This window comes from Lepus europaeus, chromosome X, assembly GCF_033115175.1.
Source record: "Lepus europaeus isolate LE1 chromosome X, mLepTim1.pri, whole genome shotgun sequence".
Lineage (NCBI taxonomy): Eukaryota > Metazoa > Chordata > Mammalia > Lagomorpha > Leporidae > Lepus > Lepus europaeus.
In genome coordinates, this window is record NC_084850.1 from 109,199,172 (window position 1) to 109,213,659 (window position 14,488).

At 55.9% G+C, this 14,488-nt stretch overlaps 1 long non-coding RNA gene across 1 annotated transcript; it reads left to right on the top strand.

The window, feature by feature from the left end:
* The first annotated feature begins 867 nt into the window (after nt 1–867).
* On the top strand, nt 868–13,085 carry LOC133753763 (uncharacterized). Its single transcript, XR_009865081.1, has 3 exons — nt 868–952; nt 1,519–1,651; nt 13,035–13,085. It is a non-coding gene; the product is annotated as an uncharacterized LOC133753763 (long non-coding RNA).
* The last annotated feature ends 1,403 nt before the right edge of the window (nt 13,086–14,488 follow it).

Below are 14,488 nucleotides of genomic sequence, written 5' to 3' on the forward strand. Positions count from 1 at the left end.
TTTGGGTGCTCTGGGGTTGGCGGGTCTGGAGACGCCCACGGTGCTTGGTAGTTGTGCGCCACCATATTAGACACGAGGTGTGCATGAGGCCTGGTTGGGCGAGACCCCCATGGAATTCAAGTAGCATTTTTTAAAAAAGATATATTTATTTATTTGAAAGTCAGAGTTAGAGAGAAAGAGAGAGGTGGAAGGGAGATGTTCCACCTGCTGGCTCATTCCCCAAATGGTTGCTATGGCCAGGGCTGGATCAGGCCAGAGCCACGAGCCAGGAGCTTCATCTGGGTCTCCCACATGGGTGGCAGGGTCACCTAAATACTTGGGCCATCTTCTGCTGCTTTTCCTAGGCACATCAGCAGGGAGCTGGATCAGAAGTGGAGCAGCCAGGACACGAACTGGTGCCCATATGGGATGCTGGCGTTGTAGGTGGCGGCTTTATCCGCTACACTGCGGCACCGGCCCATAGCTGTTTATTTATTTTTAAAAAAAGTTTTATTTATTTATTTTAAATGGTTAAAGGCAGAGAGAGAGAGAGAGACCCTCTATCTTCTGGTTCTCTCCCCAAAGGGCCAGGCCAAAGTCAAGAGCCTGGAACTCCGTCCTGATCTCCCACGTGGGTGGCAGGAACCTGAGTACTTGGGCCATCACTACCTGCTGCCTCCCAAGCGTACATTCGCAGGAACTGGGTAGGAGGTGAAGGCGGGACTTGAACACGGGCACTCCAGCAGGGGCCTCAGCCATCCAAGTGGGGCCTTAGCCTGCCGTGCCACACCGCTGACCCTCGCCAGCCATTTTGAAACGGAACTTGACCGGGCAAATGGGGTTGGAGCATTGGGCAATTTGGGGTTGCCTCACGTTGGCACTTGGCAGGGTACTTGCATTCTCCAACACGTCTGGGTTCCAGACGCTTCTCTGGACAGCCAGGAGCCAGGAGCGTTTCAGATTCCAGCGAGAGGTGCGCTTGGTTTCCAGTCTTGGTCTTGTTTGCCTTTCCTCTGCCTTTGTTATCGCTCTTTGCTTTCGCTGCTTCTGTTTATGTTCCAACTTGGCCTGTGTCGCCAGCCGGCTGGGGGTGGCGGGGGGGGGGGGGGTCGGGTCTGAGTCGGTGGCGGTGTGGCTTCCTTCTTGTTTTCCCCTGCAGGCTTGGGGCTCCTCAGCGCCTGGACGCTGAGCCCTGGCTTGCAGCAGAGCCGCATCTGTGGGCCGGGCCGTGGGACCACGGGGCTGGCCAAGCTCTGGGCCTCTCTGCTCCCCGCCCCCAGCCTGCCTGCCCCCCCCTGCTGTGCTTCCTGGTCACTTCCGCCCAGGCATCTGGAGCGCAGACATGGCCCTCCCTAATTGCATTTCAGCCGAGGAGCGCTCTGCTAATCGAGGGACCGCCGGAGAGGGGCTGGCAGAGCTCGGCCGAGCGGCTGTGGCTTCTGCTCAGCGCTTGAGCACAAAGAGGAGGAAAAAAAAAAAAGGTTCATTTTGGGGCGCTACGGCCTCTTCCCTCAGACTGGGTCCCTCTCTCTTTTGCAGGTTTTCTCTCCCCTGAGGCATAAAGTAGATGCAGAGTGTCCAGAGTGCTAAGTGGAGCACCCTGGAGAAATGTGGACACGTCTACCCCTCTGTCACCGCGATCCTTCTAGAAGGTTCCCTGGTGCCCTTCCCGGTTAGTATGGCCACCCACAGAGGCAACCGCTATTCTGACCTCTGGCCTGGTCGTTTGAGCCGCCAGCTTTGGCTTTGGCATTGTCTGGCACTGTCCACTTGCTCCTGCGTCACCCCCCCCCCCCCCCCCCCCCCCAGCATCGTGCCTCTGAGCGCGAGCTACGCTGTTTGCAGGAAGGGCTGCCGCTGGCTCGAGGTATTCCATTCCTCGCCACTCAGGGAGCTGCCCTGCGGGCGCCTTCACACACAGCCTCGGCAGCCCCACGGGCCGGTTCTGTCAAAGCCTGGCTCGGGCATCAGCGTGCCGGCTTTGGAAAGCTCGCTGGCGTCTTGGGCTGCAGGAGGAAACAGGAGCGGCCGCAGATGTGGGCTGGGGCTTGGAAGCGATAAGTGATGATTTGCAAACATGCAGAGGGGACGGAAGAGGCAAGTCAGCAAGGTCTGGTGGCTCTTCCTGGATTCGGGCGGTGACCCCTGACTGCCACCCCATGACATGTTCCCCTCCTCTGATTCATCGGCTCGCTGCCATCAGCCAGGCTCCAGGGCTTCCTCTTTGCCAGCCACGCCCCCCCCATCACAAACCTTCGGTGGCTCCCCAGTGTCTGTGCGAGCCCACACTCTCCCCGCCCCTGACTTTTAATTAAGAAACTTCACAGATTGACCTGATCAGCCCCCCCCCCCCTTTTCTGCCATCGTTCCCGGCTAGACAACGCCTCCTGCTCTGAGCAGCTGGGACTCTGAGCCAGGATTGCGCCAGCTAGTGTGACCTAGTTGTCTCTCTGTGCCTCCTGGCCCATTCATTGGACGAGATACTACTGTCTAGTCTGCGTGTAGCCTTGCTTCCCGGGTCACTTCTTGGACCAACGTGCCTGCTCCAGCCCCAGCCATCACGACTGCATCCCAGCCTCTAAGAAGGCATGAAGGGAAACAGAAAGACATGCTCCTTCCTTTTAGGGTTAATAATAATGATAATGATGGTAGCAGTAGCGAGCCCTGAGCATCATTTAGAGTGCCTGTCACTGTTTTCATATAACCCTATTAACAAACGAAGAAAGAGCAGCACAGAGAGGTTAAGCAACTTGGGCAGGATCACACAGTTAGGATGTGGCTGAGGCAAGATTTGAATTCAGGCAATGTCATGCAGTCTAGGCTCAAGAACCTTCTGCTGTACTTTTTACTGTGGCGTCATAGTGTGTATTTCCTCCTCTTCCAACCCATTGGCCAGAATGTAGGCACGTGGCTATATCTGCCAGCAAGGGACGCTGGGAGATGTAGCTTTTTTTTTTTTTTTTTTTTTTCCAGGCTGTCATGCATGCAATGAACTTTCCAAGTTTGATTCCCAGGAAGCAATTGTCCTTCTGTGCGTTGCCCAAGTCTGCGACTTGTTAACTCAGGCCACAGGCTTCTAGTGGTACAGAGGGTCTCATGGGGGCCCTGAGTGGGGCGTGGCCTCCTCTGCTTGCCCTTGACTTTGAGTGCAGAGCAGCCCTGTGTGTGACCCAGAATAACCCCATGGCAGAGGCGATTCCATAAGAAGTCAAGTGCTGGCCTGTGCGAAAGCTCCTTGCAAGGAATGCCTGGGACCTCCCTCTCCGTGTTCAGACTGTCCCTGGGCTTGGCTTCCAGGACAGCCCCGTGGCTGGCTTTTCCCGCGGGGCCCTCTGGGGCTGCCTCTCAGTCTCTTTTCCTTGACACTGCTGGCGCCGCCGCTCTACGTGGCCCTGTCTCAGGTCTCCATCCTCTGGCAGCGGATAAGATGTGGCTTGGGCGCCCGCATCCTGTCTCAGAGTACCTGAGTTGGAGGTCCAGCTTCCTGCCAATGCCCAGGATGGGGACCCGCCAGCGATGGCCCAAGTGCTTGGGCCTCAGGCACCCATGTGGGAGACCTGGCTGGAGTTCTGGGCTCCTGGCTTTGGCCTGGCCCAGCCCTGGCTGTTATGTGCATTTGGGGGGAGTGAACCAGCAGATGGAGGATCTTTCTGTCCACCTGTCTCTCTCTACCTTTCAAATAAAAATACTATTGAATGTCATCCATGTACTGAGAACTCTTCCCAGAATTCCAGGTGTCCGCCACTCACCCATCTGATGACATCCCACGTGCTGATTTCCCTGGTACCACAGACCCACCCAGCCTGACGCCCCCCCCCCCCGGCCATGACCTGCTACCTCACTGGATGGCTCCTTCCAGAAACCTGGGGGCCTGTCTTGGCGCCCCGTACCCCCACATCCAACTCGCCTCCCAGCCCTGTGTCCATCAAGTTCCTCCAAGGCCATGGGGCATCCTTGTCTAGCCGCTCTCCTGTCTCTTTGGGACCACAGCCACAGCCTTGTACCTGGTCCTCCCATTCGCCCCCCAAGTCCACCCTCCACAGGGCAGAGGGGCCGCCCAGGGCCCACAGGCAGAGGTGAGTCTGGTGAGCCGGGCTCCTGCTCAGGGCCCGCCCACGGCTTCCCCCCCCTGCCTCACGGCCTGTGACATCCAGGCGCCCTGGGTCCTTCTCTGCGGTCCTATCTCCGAGAGCCTTGTTGTAGCCGAGCAGCGACCCCGGAACGCAGAAGCGCAGTACCGCCATTATGTTGCGCTCACAGCTTCTGTGCGTTTGGTGTTTGCAATGGGAATAGCTTGTCTCTCTGGGGAGTGGGGCTGGGGGCTGGGCCATCGGAAGATCTCTGTGCTCCCACGGCAGGCGCCTGGACTGAGGACAGCTGAGGGGAGCACCCACACTGGCCTCTCCGTGGGGGCTGGGGCCCCCTCATGGCGGGCCAGGGCCAGGGCCAGGGCCATGTGTTCCAGGGAGCAAGGCCCGCGCTCACTGCTTTTTCTGACCTAGCCTCTAAAGTCACGTGGTGTCACTTTTTCTTTTTTAATTTAAAGATTTATTTAAGAGAGAGGTTTTTCCACTTGTTAGTTCACTTCCCAATGGCCACAACCACCAGGACTGGGGCAGGCTGAAGCCACGGACCTGGAACTCTATCCAGGTCTCCCACGTGGGTGCAGGGGCCCAAGCACTTGGGCCATCTTCTGCTGCTTTCCCATTAGCAGAGAGCTGGATCAGAAGTGGAGCAGCTGGGACTCGAACCTGCGCCCATATGGGATGCCGGCGCTGCAGGTGGTAGTGGCTTAATTTTCAAGAGGTCTTTTTTATTTATTTACTTATTGAAAGTCAAAAGTTAGGGGGTGGGGAGAGGAGATTGAGGTTTTCCATCTGCTGGTTCATTCCCCAAATGGTTATGATAGTTAGAATTGGGCTGGTCTGGAGCCAGGAGCTTTTGCTGGGTCTCCCACGTGGATGCAGGGGCCCAAGCACTTGGGCCATCCTCCACTGCTTTCCCAGGCACACCAGCAGGGAACTGGACCAGAAGAGGAGCAGTCAGGACTGGAACTGGCGCCTTCAAGGGGACTCTTCATTGCTGTGCTAAACGCCCTGGAAGTTTCTCAAACACCACGTGTGGGCCCATGGGGGCCCCCGTACATGGTGGATGACAGGTCACGCTGCCTGGGTGGTGCTCAGCCAGCCCACGCCTGCGGTGCTGTGGCTGGGGCAGGACCTTCGCCTCGGGCTCCCTGCAGGCTGCGGGGCGGCGTCTGGAAGCCGATGCAGCCTTTTGGTTGGACAGCTGCTCTCCCGCCGCCGCCGCCGCAGCCAGGGCCTGGCCTTATTAGAACGCCTCCTTAGCCTGACTCACACGGGGGCTGCTCGCGCCTGCGTAATTACCTTAAGCTTCCTTGATGGGATCTGGGCGGCTGGCAGCAGCGTTTCTCAGGGGCGGGCCGCATTCCTGGCGTCTGCGTGTACCTGCTCTCTCCGTCTGTGGCCTGCAATGCTGGGAGTGGGCACTGGACCCGCTGCCGAGCCCAGCTCCGGCCCAGCTCCAGATGTGAGGTTTCTGGGCCTTGCAACAAGCCGGGAGCAGAGTCGGAAGCCCGTGCTACCCTCGTGATGGCCTGAAACCCACAGCAGGGCAGAAAACGGATGCCTGGGTGGCAAGGATGGCCAGAACCCCTCGCCCAGCTCACATTTGCTCTCTCTGTATGTGTGTGTGTGTGTGTGTATGTATAGAGCCTTTCCTTTAAATAGCTTAAATAGCTTCTCCAGAAAAAATTATTTGTAAACAACGCTAGCATAAAATTAGGACATAATCTCATGCCCTATACGAAAATAAATACCAGGTGGATTAAAAGTTTGAACAGTACACAAAACTGTAAAAGACTCAGATGAACTCTCCCCGTGAACTATTTAATAGTCATGGGGGTGGGGCCAGCGTTGTGGCACAGCAGGTTCAGCTCCTTCTTGCAACGCCCGTGTCCCATATGGGAGCGCTGGTTCGAATCCTGGCTGCTCCACTTCCCATCTAGCTCCCTGCTGTTGCCACTGAGAAGGCAGCAGAAGATGGCCCTAGTGCTTGGGCCCCTGCACCCACATGGGAGATCCGGAAGCTGCTCCTGGTTCCTGGCTTTGGATCGGTGCAGCTCCGCCGCTGTGGCTATCTGGGGAGTGAATCAGCAGATGGAAGACCTCTCTCTCTCTCTCTTTCCCCACCCCCGCCCTCCCTCCCTCCCTCTCTCTCTCCCTCCCTCTCTCTGTCGCTCTGCTTTTCACATAAATAAATGAAAAAAACAAAAAACAAAAAACACAGCGGCGGGAGAGAAGGTGTCCTCTATTTCATTCCCCAACAGCGCAGGCAAGGCTGGCCAGCCGCCGTCCTTAGTGGAGAAAGGTGTACCAGGACGCGTGCTGCTTCGCACCTGTCAGGTAGGCAGACGTCCAAGAAGGGTTTCGGAGAGAGCGGAAAGAAACAGACCCGCCCCACCTCTGCTGGTGGGGATTGAAGTTTGGGTGCCTCTTCCGAGGACAGTTTGGCTGCGTCTCTGCACGTTTCAATGTGGTCATAGGCTTTGGGCCGGGACTTCTCCCTTTTGGCATCATCGCTTCAAACCTACCTGAGCAGACAGGCATATCTCCAGGGTTGATCGTGGCCTCATGGTTTTAATGGCAAAAATCTGGGGACAACCTATATGTCCAAAAGAAGGGAATGAGTAAATAAACAGCTAGCACCATGTCATGAAATACTATGTGATAGTTAAAAAAGAACATTCTGGATTGGTTTGGAATATTCTCTGAGAAGTGAAGTGAGAAATGCCCATTGCAAATCCCCGTGTACAATATGGATTCATTTCCCCGCTGCAGTCCTCGTGGGCGTTTATAAACGCAGGGAGGGAGGCTTGCGCCATGCAGCCAGGCTGGGCGTGGGGTCCTCTAGGGAGAAAAGCAGTCCCAGGAAGCAGAGTGGCGGGGGCGCCCCCTGTGTTCCAAGGGGTCGTTTGGATTTGTATAAGTCTGTATTAGTTTCTGAACTGAAGCAAGGTGACAGTTAGAAAATGTAAAAAGCAACGCACACTCTTTGGAAAGAGCTAAGGAAATGGAGAAGAATAACTATAATTGTATCTATTGATTCTGCTCTCTGATTTGCCTGGCAGTCCTCTGAGAGTCTTCTGTATATAAGCTCGCTTATTCTTCGCAGCAATGTACTGAGACGTGTACTGTTAGGACCCCTCCCTCTCCCCTCCTTCCCCCGGATGCGCAAGTCCCATATAGAAATCGGGGTGCTGTTTGCATGTTACCACACACAGCCTCCCATAAACTGAAAATCGCTGCTCGGTGATTATAATCCCGCATGCAATGTAGCTGCTCTGTGAGCGGCAGTTTTCATCAGAGCGTTTGGAATTTCGGAGTTTTCAGGCCAGTCTCTGCAGATATTCCAAAATCTGAAGAAAAAAAAAGCCAACATCTTGAAGTGCTTCTGGTCCCAAGCATTTTGCACGAGGAGTGCTCAACCATGTGCTGTGTTATTTAGAGACTGACCAGAAAAAAAAAAAAGTCTATGCGTGTGTTTAATCCTGATTGAAGCCCTTGTTGACCTGATGGAAACAAGGAGACAGGAGGCAAGCGAGGAGCTGCGGAGCCGTGGGCGCCCACGGCGGGGCCGGCCCGCCCGGCGCTTCGCTGCCGTGGGCTCAGCGCTGGCGATCGGCCCCCCACGGACTGAAGCTCGGTTTCTGGAATTCGTTTCCCTGAGTGTTTTCTATCTGTGGTTGGTTGATTGAGTGGGTGAGGAAGCCGTGGATACAGAGGCGATTGGGAGAGCTAGCTGGTGAGCGGGCGGCCGAGACACAGAGGCAAACCAAAGTCACCCGAAGCCCCGTTTATCTAGAGACCACCACTGTCAAGGTCGCAGCAGCTGCTGGGGTATGGGTCCATAGGCACGTGCTGGTGTGAGCACACACAACCAAGCCTTTGATTCCAGAAAATCGAAATGGCCCTCCTCATCCATTCCTCTTCCTTGCCTTGGCTCTGACTGGGGCCTTTTTCGCTACCTTTGGTGGAGCTTTCCAGAACACAGCTGGGGACTTTCCTCTGCCCAGGTCATGATACCAGACTCTTGAGTAGAAGAGAGTGTTTCTGTTGCAGCTGAGGAAATCCGGAAGACCTCCTGGTGGCAGTGTCCTGGAAGGGAAGGGACATCTGCTGTGCGCGTGGGAGGCAAGCAAGTTGGCAGGCCCGCGAGGCTCAGTGGGTGATGTGGCCCCAGACTCTAGCCTGGCTTCCCAAATGCCCGCAACAACTGGGCTGGGGTCTGGTTAGGCTTGCTCGGCCTGTCCCCAGCTCCCCAACTCCTGGGCTCACCCCACCCGAGCCCTGGCCCCCAGTTGCATGCGTTGCATTGTTCAGGAGAATAAACTCTGCTGAACTCATCTTGCTTGGAGGGGAGGCAGGAGATGTGCAGAGCGGGTGGCCCTGGGGACAGCTTGGCTGCAAGGGAGTGGGGGCAGGGAGGTGCAGGAGCATGCCAGCAGTTGGTGATTTATGGCACCAATAAGCCAAACGACTCAGTCTTGCGGTTTTCCCTCAAGATGTGTCTGAGCGCAGCACCTCCCCCCCCACTCCCCAGCAGCCCCCATGGGTGCTGAGCCACGGCCATGGCCTGTCTGGGCTCTGGGGCGCAGCATCCGTGTCCCGGTGTGCTCCACAGATTGGCGCCCCTCCCTAGCGGGGCCTCAAGGACAGCCCCTCCTCGGGGGGCGAAGGGCAGAGGGAAGGCAGCTTTGATAAGGACCGGCCGGGGGTTCTGACCTTGGATGCTGGGAGAGCAGGAGGTGTTCGTGTTTCTGGGTTGTCGTCTCTGTGCCTGGCACTGGGCTAAACCCTGAAGGGTTCACTCACGCTCCTGACACGTCACGCCCGTGAGATGCTCTCATGCTGGGAGTCTTAGTGGCTTCATGTTGGGGATGAGGAAAGCAAAGCTGAGATACAGGAAGTAACTGGCCGAGACCACAGCGGGCAGATGGCGGGACTGGGCTCCCCACCTGAGCTTGCCCCAGCTGGAACCTTCGTTTTTGTTTGTTTTTTTGAAGATGTATTTATTTATTTGAAAGGCAGAGCAACAGGCGGGGGGAGAGAGAGAGGGAGATATCTTCCATCCACTGGTTCCCTTCCCAAGAGTCTGTAACAGGTGGGGCTGGGCCACACCGCAGCCAGGAACCCAGAACTCTAGCCGGGTCTCCCATGTGGGTGGCCGGCACCCAAGCACTTGAGCCGTCAGCTGCTGCCCCCAAGGATGGATGATCAGCGAGCTGGATCAGAAGGGGAGCGGCCAGGACTCACACCAATGCTGCTAGCTGGGATGCTGGTGTTGTAAGCAGTGGTCTAACCTGCTGTGCCACAGTGCTGGTCCCTGGAGCATTTGCTTTTAACTTTTACACCTGACTGGATCTCGAGTTCTCTCTCTCTCTCTCTTTTTAATAAAATACCCACTATTTAAAAATGTTTATTTTTCATCTGTTTGAAAGGTGGAGCAACAGAGTGACACACACACACACACACACACACGGAAATCTATCCATTGGTTCGTTCCCCATGTGACCATAACAGCCAGAACTGAGCCAGGCTGAAGTCACGAGCCAGGAACTCCATCTGTGTGGCAGGGACCTACGCCCTTGGGCCATCTTCTGCTGCTTTCCCAGGCCGTTAGCAGGGGGGCTGGGTTGCGGGTGCTGAGTAGCTGGGATTCAAACCGCATCCTCCGATTTGGGATGCAGTATCCCAAGCAGCGGCTTGGCCCTCTGCGCCACAACGCGTATCCCTCACGTTATCTTAAGAAGCCAGGAGCGCTGGCATACTTCAGTGCTAAAGCAGGGAATTCGCTGAGGGGCAGGCCCAGGAGGCGCTTCCAAAGGGGACGTGGGAACCAGGTCTCCAGGAGCCCTGCAGAGGGAACCGAGGCTGCTTTCCACACAGCAGACCACGTCAAAAGGCTGTGCGGTGTTGGGTCCCACCATGGCCTCTGGATCTTTTGCTGCTGGGGGAGCAGCATCCGTCTTGGGGTCTGAGAAGTTTTCCTTGCTGAAAGTTTGACTTCAGGACTCACTCTGTCTGCTTTGTTGGCTTCCAGTGCTATTCCTGAACGCAGAGAGAGATAGGGAGGGAGAGAGAGAGAGAGAGAGAGAGAGAGAGCGAGCTCAAAATATTGACCTGTAGGCTAGCAGGTGTCACATTTCTGGCTTCCCCACCGTGGACTTCGGCCTCGGCCTCTTCCAGCTGTCAGAGTCACTCAGAAGCTTGTCTTCGGTCGGTCGTCGGGCTAAGTGACCAGGCTCATGCTTCTCCCAGCCACGGGTGGTCAGCTCGCCCCCGTCTTCTCCCCCTACCCGCTCTGACTCCCGTGCATCCCTCCCTCCCTGGGCAGGCACTGAGCTGTCCCACTCTCCTCCAGGAGCTCAGGAGCTGGAAACAGCACGCACTCGGCTCGAGGGAAAGACGAGCCAGCCAGAACGGAAATCCTGTCTAGAATTCCATGCCCTGCACTTCCCTTCGGCTAACGCCAGTTCAACAGCTTGAGCCTGCCCCTGCGCGCTCGCTACAGCAGGCCACGGGAGCCTCCTGGCAGGGCTGGGCCGTGGCACCTGGCAGGCTGCAGGAGACCTGGTGCCCTGTGGGCTGTCCGGGGAGTGTGAGCACAGCTTCCTGAGTGGCTCCAGGGCGGTCAGTGTGTGCATGGTGGGGCGGGTGCTACTGACTGCAGGTCTCCTTTCCCTGTGCACCTGCTGCTTTCTGCTTCTCCGTCTGCTCGGGTGAGACGTACCTTGGCGGCGTGGCACTTGGATGTTAGTTTGGGTGTCCCCCGAAAGCCCATGTGTTAAAGGCTCCGAGACTCAAAGTCTTCTGCTAATGCTTAATGGATTGATGTTAATGGTTAAGGGATTAAATGTGGAAACATAATCCAGTCGCAGTGCCCAAAGTTGAGGCTTTGAGGAGGTGGCTAGATTGGATTAGGTTGTCAGGGCGGAGCCTGTGATTAAATCATGGTGGCTTTATAGGGAGAGACCACAGAGGCATGAATGACCAGTGTGTCCCATCTGTCTGCATCGTCATATCTCTCTGGATGTCTGAACCACGGAGTTGCACCCAATCTTGGCCTGTGAACCTCCAAAACTGTGGGCTGGAATGACGCTCCTTCCTTCATAAGTAGCTTCTCTGAGATATTTGTTATAGTGGCCCAAACAGTGAGTAACAGAGGAGTAGGGAGGGCTGCACACGAGTGGCTGACCACCCTGTAGTTTAGTCTATTCGTCCTTGGAGACCTTAGTGCTTTCTACATGGTTGGTGGCCTGAGAGGATGACAGTGTGAAAGAGCAACCTGGCACTTGGTGAAGCACCATGCTGGGGTGTGACAGACTGAGCCAACTGGGGCCTCAGGCTGGGGCCGCACACAACCATCAGGGAGTCCAGCTGCACGGCCGGTTGACTACACTAGTCTTGGAGTCCAATTGAACTGGGTGCAAATCTTGGCTCCATGACCGGAAGTGGAGCGAATTCTTTCCCTGGCTTGTTCCCTGGTCTCCTGCTCTGTTAAGTAGGGCCAATGAGAGAGTCCTTTCGAGGTCATTGAGAGTTCAGCTGGACCCCTCTCGGCAGGTGCTCAGGGAGGCCGCTGCGGCGATGACTCCTCTGTTTTGTGTCCCCTGTCCTCGGGGAGGCCCTGCTCCCTGCTTTTCCACCTGCGCCCATCCCCCTCTCCAGGTGCGGGTGTCCCCAGGCAGCCAAAGGAGGCCTGGCGTGCAGTGACCTGGTCAGTCCTCGCTCCCTGGCCAGCAGGCCAGACACCGTCTGCTTCAGGAGTGCTTGCTTTTAAGCACTCTCGGCCCCGTGGGAGGAATTCATTTGTTCCATAAACGTCTTATACTAAACGATTCTTTTTCACCTGCTATAGGCCGCACATACTTATTATCTCACTTCATCTTTGCATCAGCACAGTGAAAAGATTGATATTAGTCCCATTTTACATATGAGAAAACTGAGGCTCGGGGCCACAAGTCCCATGGCTGTGCTCAGCTCTAACGCTCTGGAGAGGGAGAAGGGTGCCAGGAGCTCCCTGCCCTGGGGTCAGGACCAGCAAAGAGACCCGAGCACTAACACTCAGGGATAGGAGTGGGCATGGAGTGGTATGAGCACACAGCCGAGGTCCCTGGGGGCCTTTAGGAACGTGGCGCTGGGAGCATTAGTCAATGTTACTGCTTCCCTCTGTGGGTCCCAAACTGCACAGAACACTCACAAAGAATATTCCCTTGGAGGGCCTAGCCCACCTGCCCAGGGTGAGCCCCACTCTGCCCAGAGAGAAGAGTCTCTGTATTTTATTTTTTTAAAAAAGATTTTTATTTATTTCTTTATTTGAAAGGCAGAGTTTATAGAGAGGAGAGACAGAGAAGGAGAGGTCTTCCATCTGTTTGTTCACTCCCTGAATGGCTGCAATGGTCAGGGCTGGGCCAGGCCAAAGCCAGGAGCCAGGAACTCCATCCAGGTCTCCCACATAAGGGGCACGGGCCCAAGCATGTGGGCCATCATTTGTCTCTTTCCAGGGTGCATTTGGCAGGGAATGGGTTTGGAAGTAGAAGGGCCAGGACTTGAACTGGTGCTCTGATACTGGGTGCCGGCATCACCAGCAGTGGCTTAACCTGCTGCGCCACCACGGTGGCCCCAGGGGTGTCTCTCCAATATGTCAGACTGCTTCAAGGGCATACATTAGATCCGAGAGCTGCTCCCTTCCACTGCCTCCTCTGGGTCTCCCACGTGGGTGCAGGGGCCCAAGCACTTGGGCCATCTTCTACTGCTTTCCCAGGCACATTAGCAGGGAGCTGGATGGGAAGTGGAGCAGCCAGGACTCGAACCGGCGCCCACATGGGATGCCGGCATTGCAGGTGGCGGCTTTATCGGCTACGCCACAGCGCCAGCCCCTGTTGCCTTCTTTTTGATGGCAGCAAACTGTTGTATTATGAGGATACACCAGACTTCCTTTCATCAATCTCTTATTAATGGACATCCCTGCAGGTTGTTTGCGGCGTGCGGCAGCTACATACAAACCCTGCCGATTTACTCGAGTGGGCCGTGTCCGTATACTTTGAGAAAGGGGTGTGCCTTTGAACATGGCACACCATGAAGGTCAGTGTATGTCAGACCCATGCCTAGACGGCCATCCAAGAGGTGAGTGAGTCAGGGTGGGATTCTGAGCACCCACAAGGGCCACCATCTCTACCCTCCCCCTCTCCCCAGCAGAGCCTGCCCACTCACCTTGACGGAGGCCCTCCCTGCTGTGAGGCCAGCAAGCAGAATCAGCTGGAGGCCTCCGGCCCCTGCGCCCCTTCAGCAAAGGCCCAGCCGCTTTGTCTGGGGGCTAAGTTCCCTGTCGAATCAGTTTTCCCACTGCATTTCCTTGGCGGCCAAGAGAGAATTTCATAACTCTTGCTATCTTTACAATATGTCGTTCAAATTTAAAACATGCTAAAAGGGAGAAAATATTTATAGAATTTTTCTCTGGAAGGAGAAAAAAAAAAAACCCTACTTTTAAGCCTAGCCAATAACATTTCTGGAAACCACAGAGGGAAAACAGCAACAACTCGCGGAAGATAAAATGGACTAATTACACAACAGGTCTCTAATTTAAGAAACTTGCTGCATTCTTCTGTCCTTTTTTTTTTTTTTAAACATGACAGAGAATAAAAATACTGCCTTACCAATTTATTAAAAAGAGAATCCAGCAGTCCCTTTCTCTTCCACGAGACCACGTGGGACGGTCCTCGGGGGCCTGCCTTCTTGGGGGTTTTTGAGAGGGGTCGCCGCGCTGGGGTTGCTTCCCCATGGGAAGAAACAGGGTTGCTGCTGCCTGAATTATTTCAGTCTTGGAGTCGGCCTCCCCTTCCCGCGGCTCTGGGAGTGTCTGGGCGGCCACAGCTGTTTGTGGACACCCAGGCTGCCGAGGCAAAGCCCTTGTTCACCTGCGCGTGGCTTTCGGTCCGCAGCCCAGCCCTGGCGGAGCTGCTGCTGCAACCCCCACCGGCTCCTTTAGCCAGGTTTCTAGAACAAGTGCTTGGCCGCAGGGACGGTCAGGGGACTCGGGAGCCTTTGCGCCCTCCCTGGTGGCCGGCAGTGTCCCATCTCAGGGCGCTTCTAGTCGGCCAGCGCCACAGGGAGGAGGCACCCGTTCCTGGCGAGAATCCGCAGAAGCCCCAAAGCAGCTGCAGCCCGAAGCTCTCGGTGAACTCCGTTTGTGTTTGGATTTTTATGGAAACCGTTTGTCCCAGGCCCTCGTCCTGTGGGACCACACGGCTTCCCTTCCCCTTATTTTTATGTATGACCGGATTAGGCCGGCTGGTTAATGGGTTTGCAGCCAGCCCTGAGAGGCCCAGACCGTGGCTTCCCTGGTGCCTGGGGGGTGGATTTGTTGCTCGCTCTCTGTTTGGGAATCTTGGCTACTCCGGCGCTGCTCTGATTTGCTGGAGGGATTT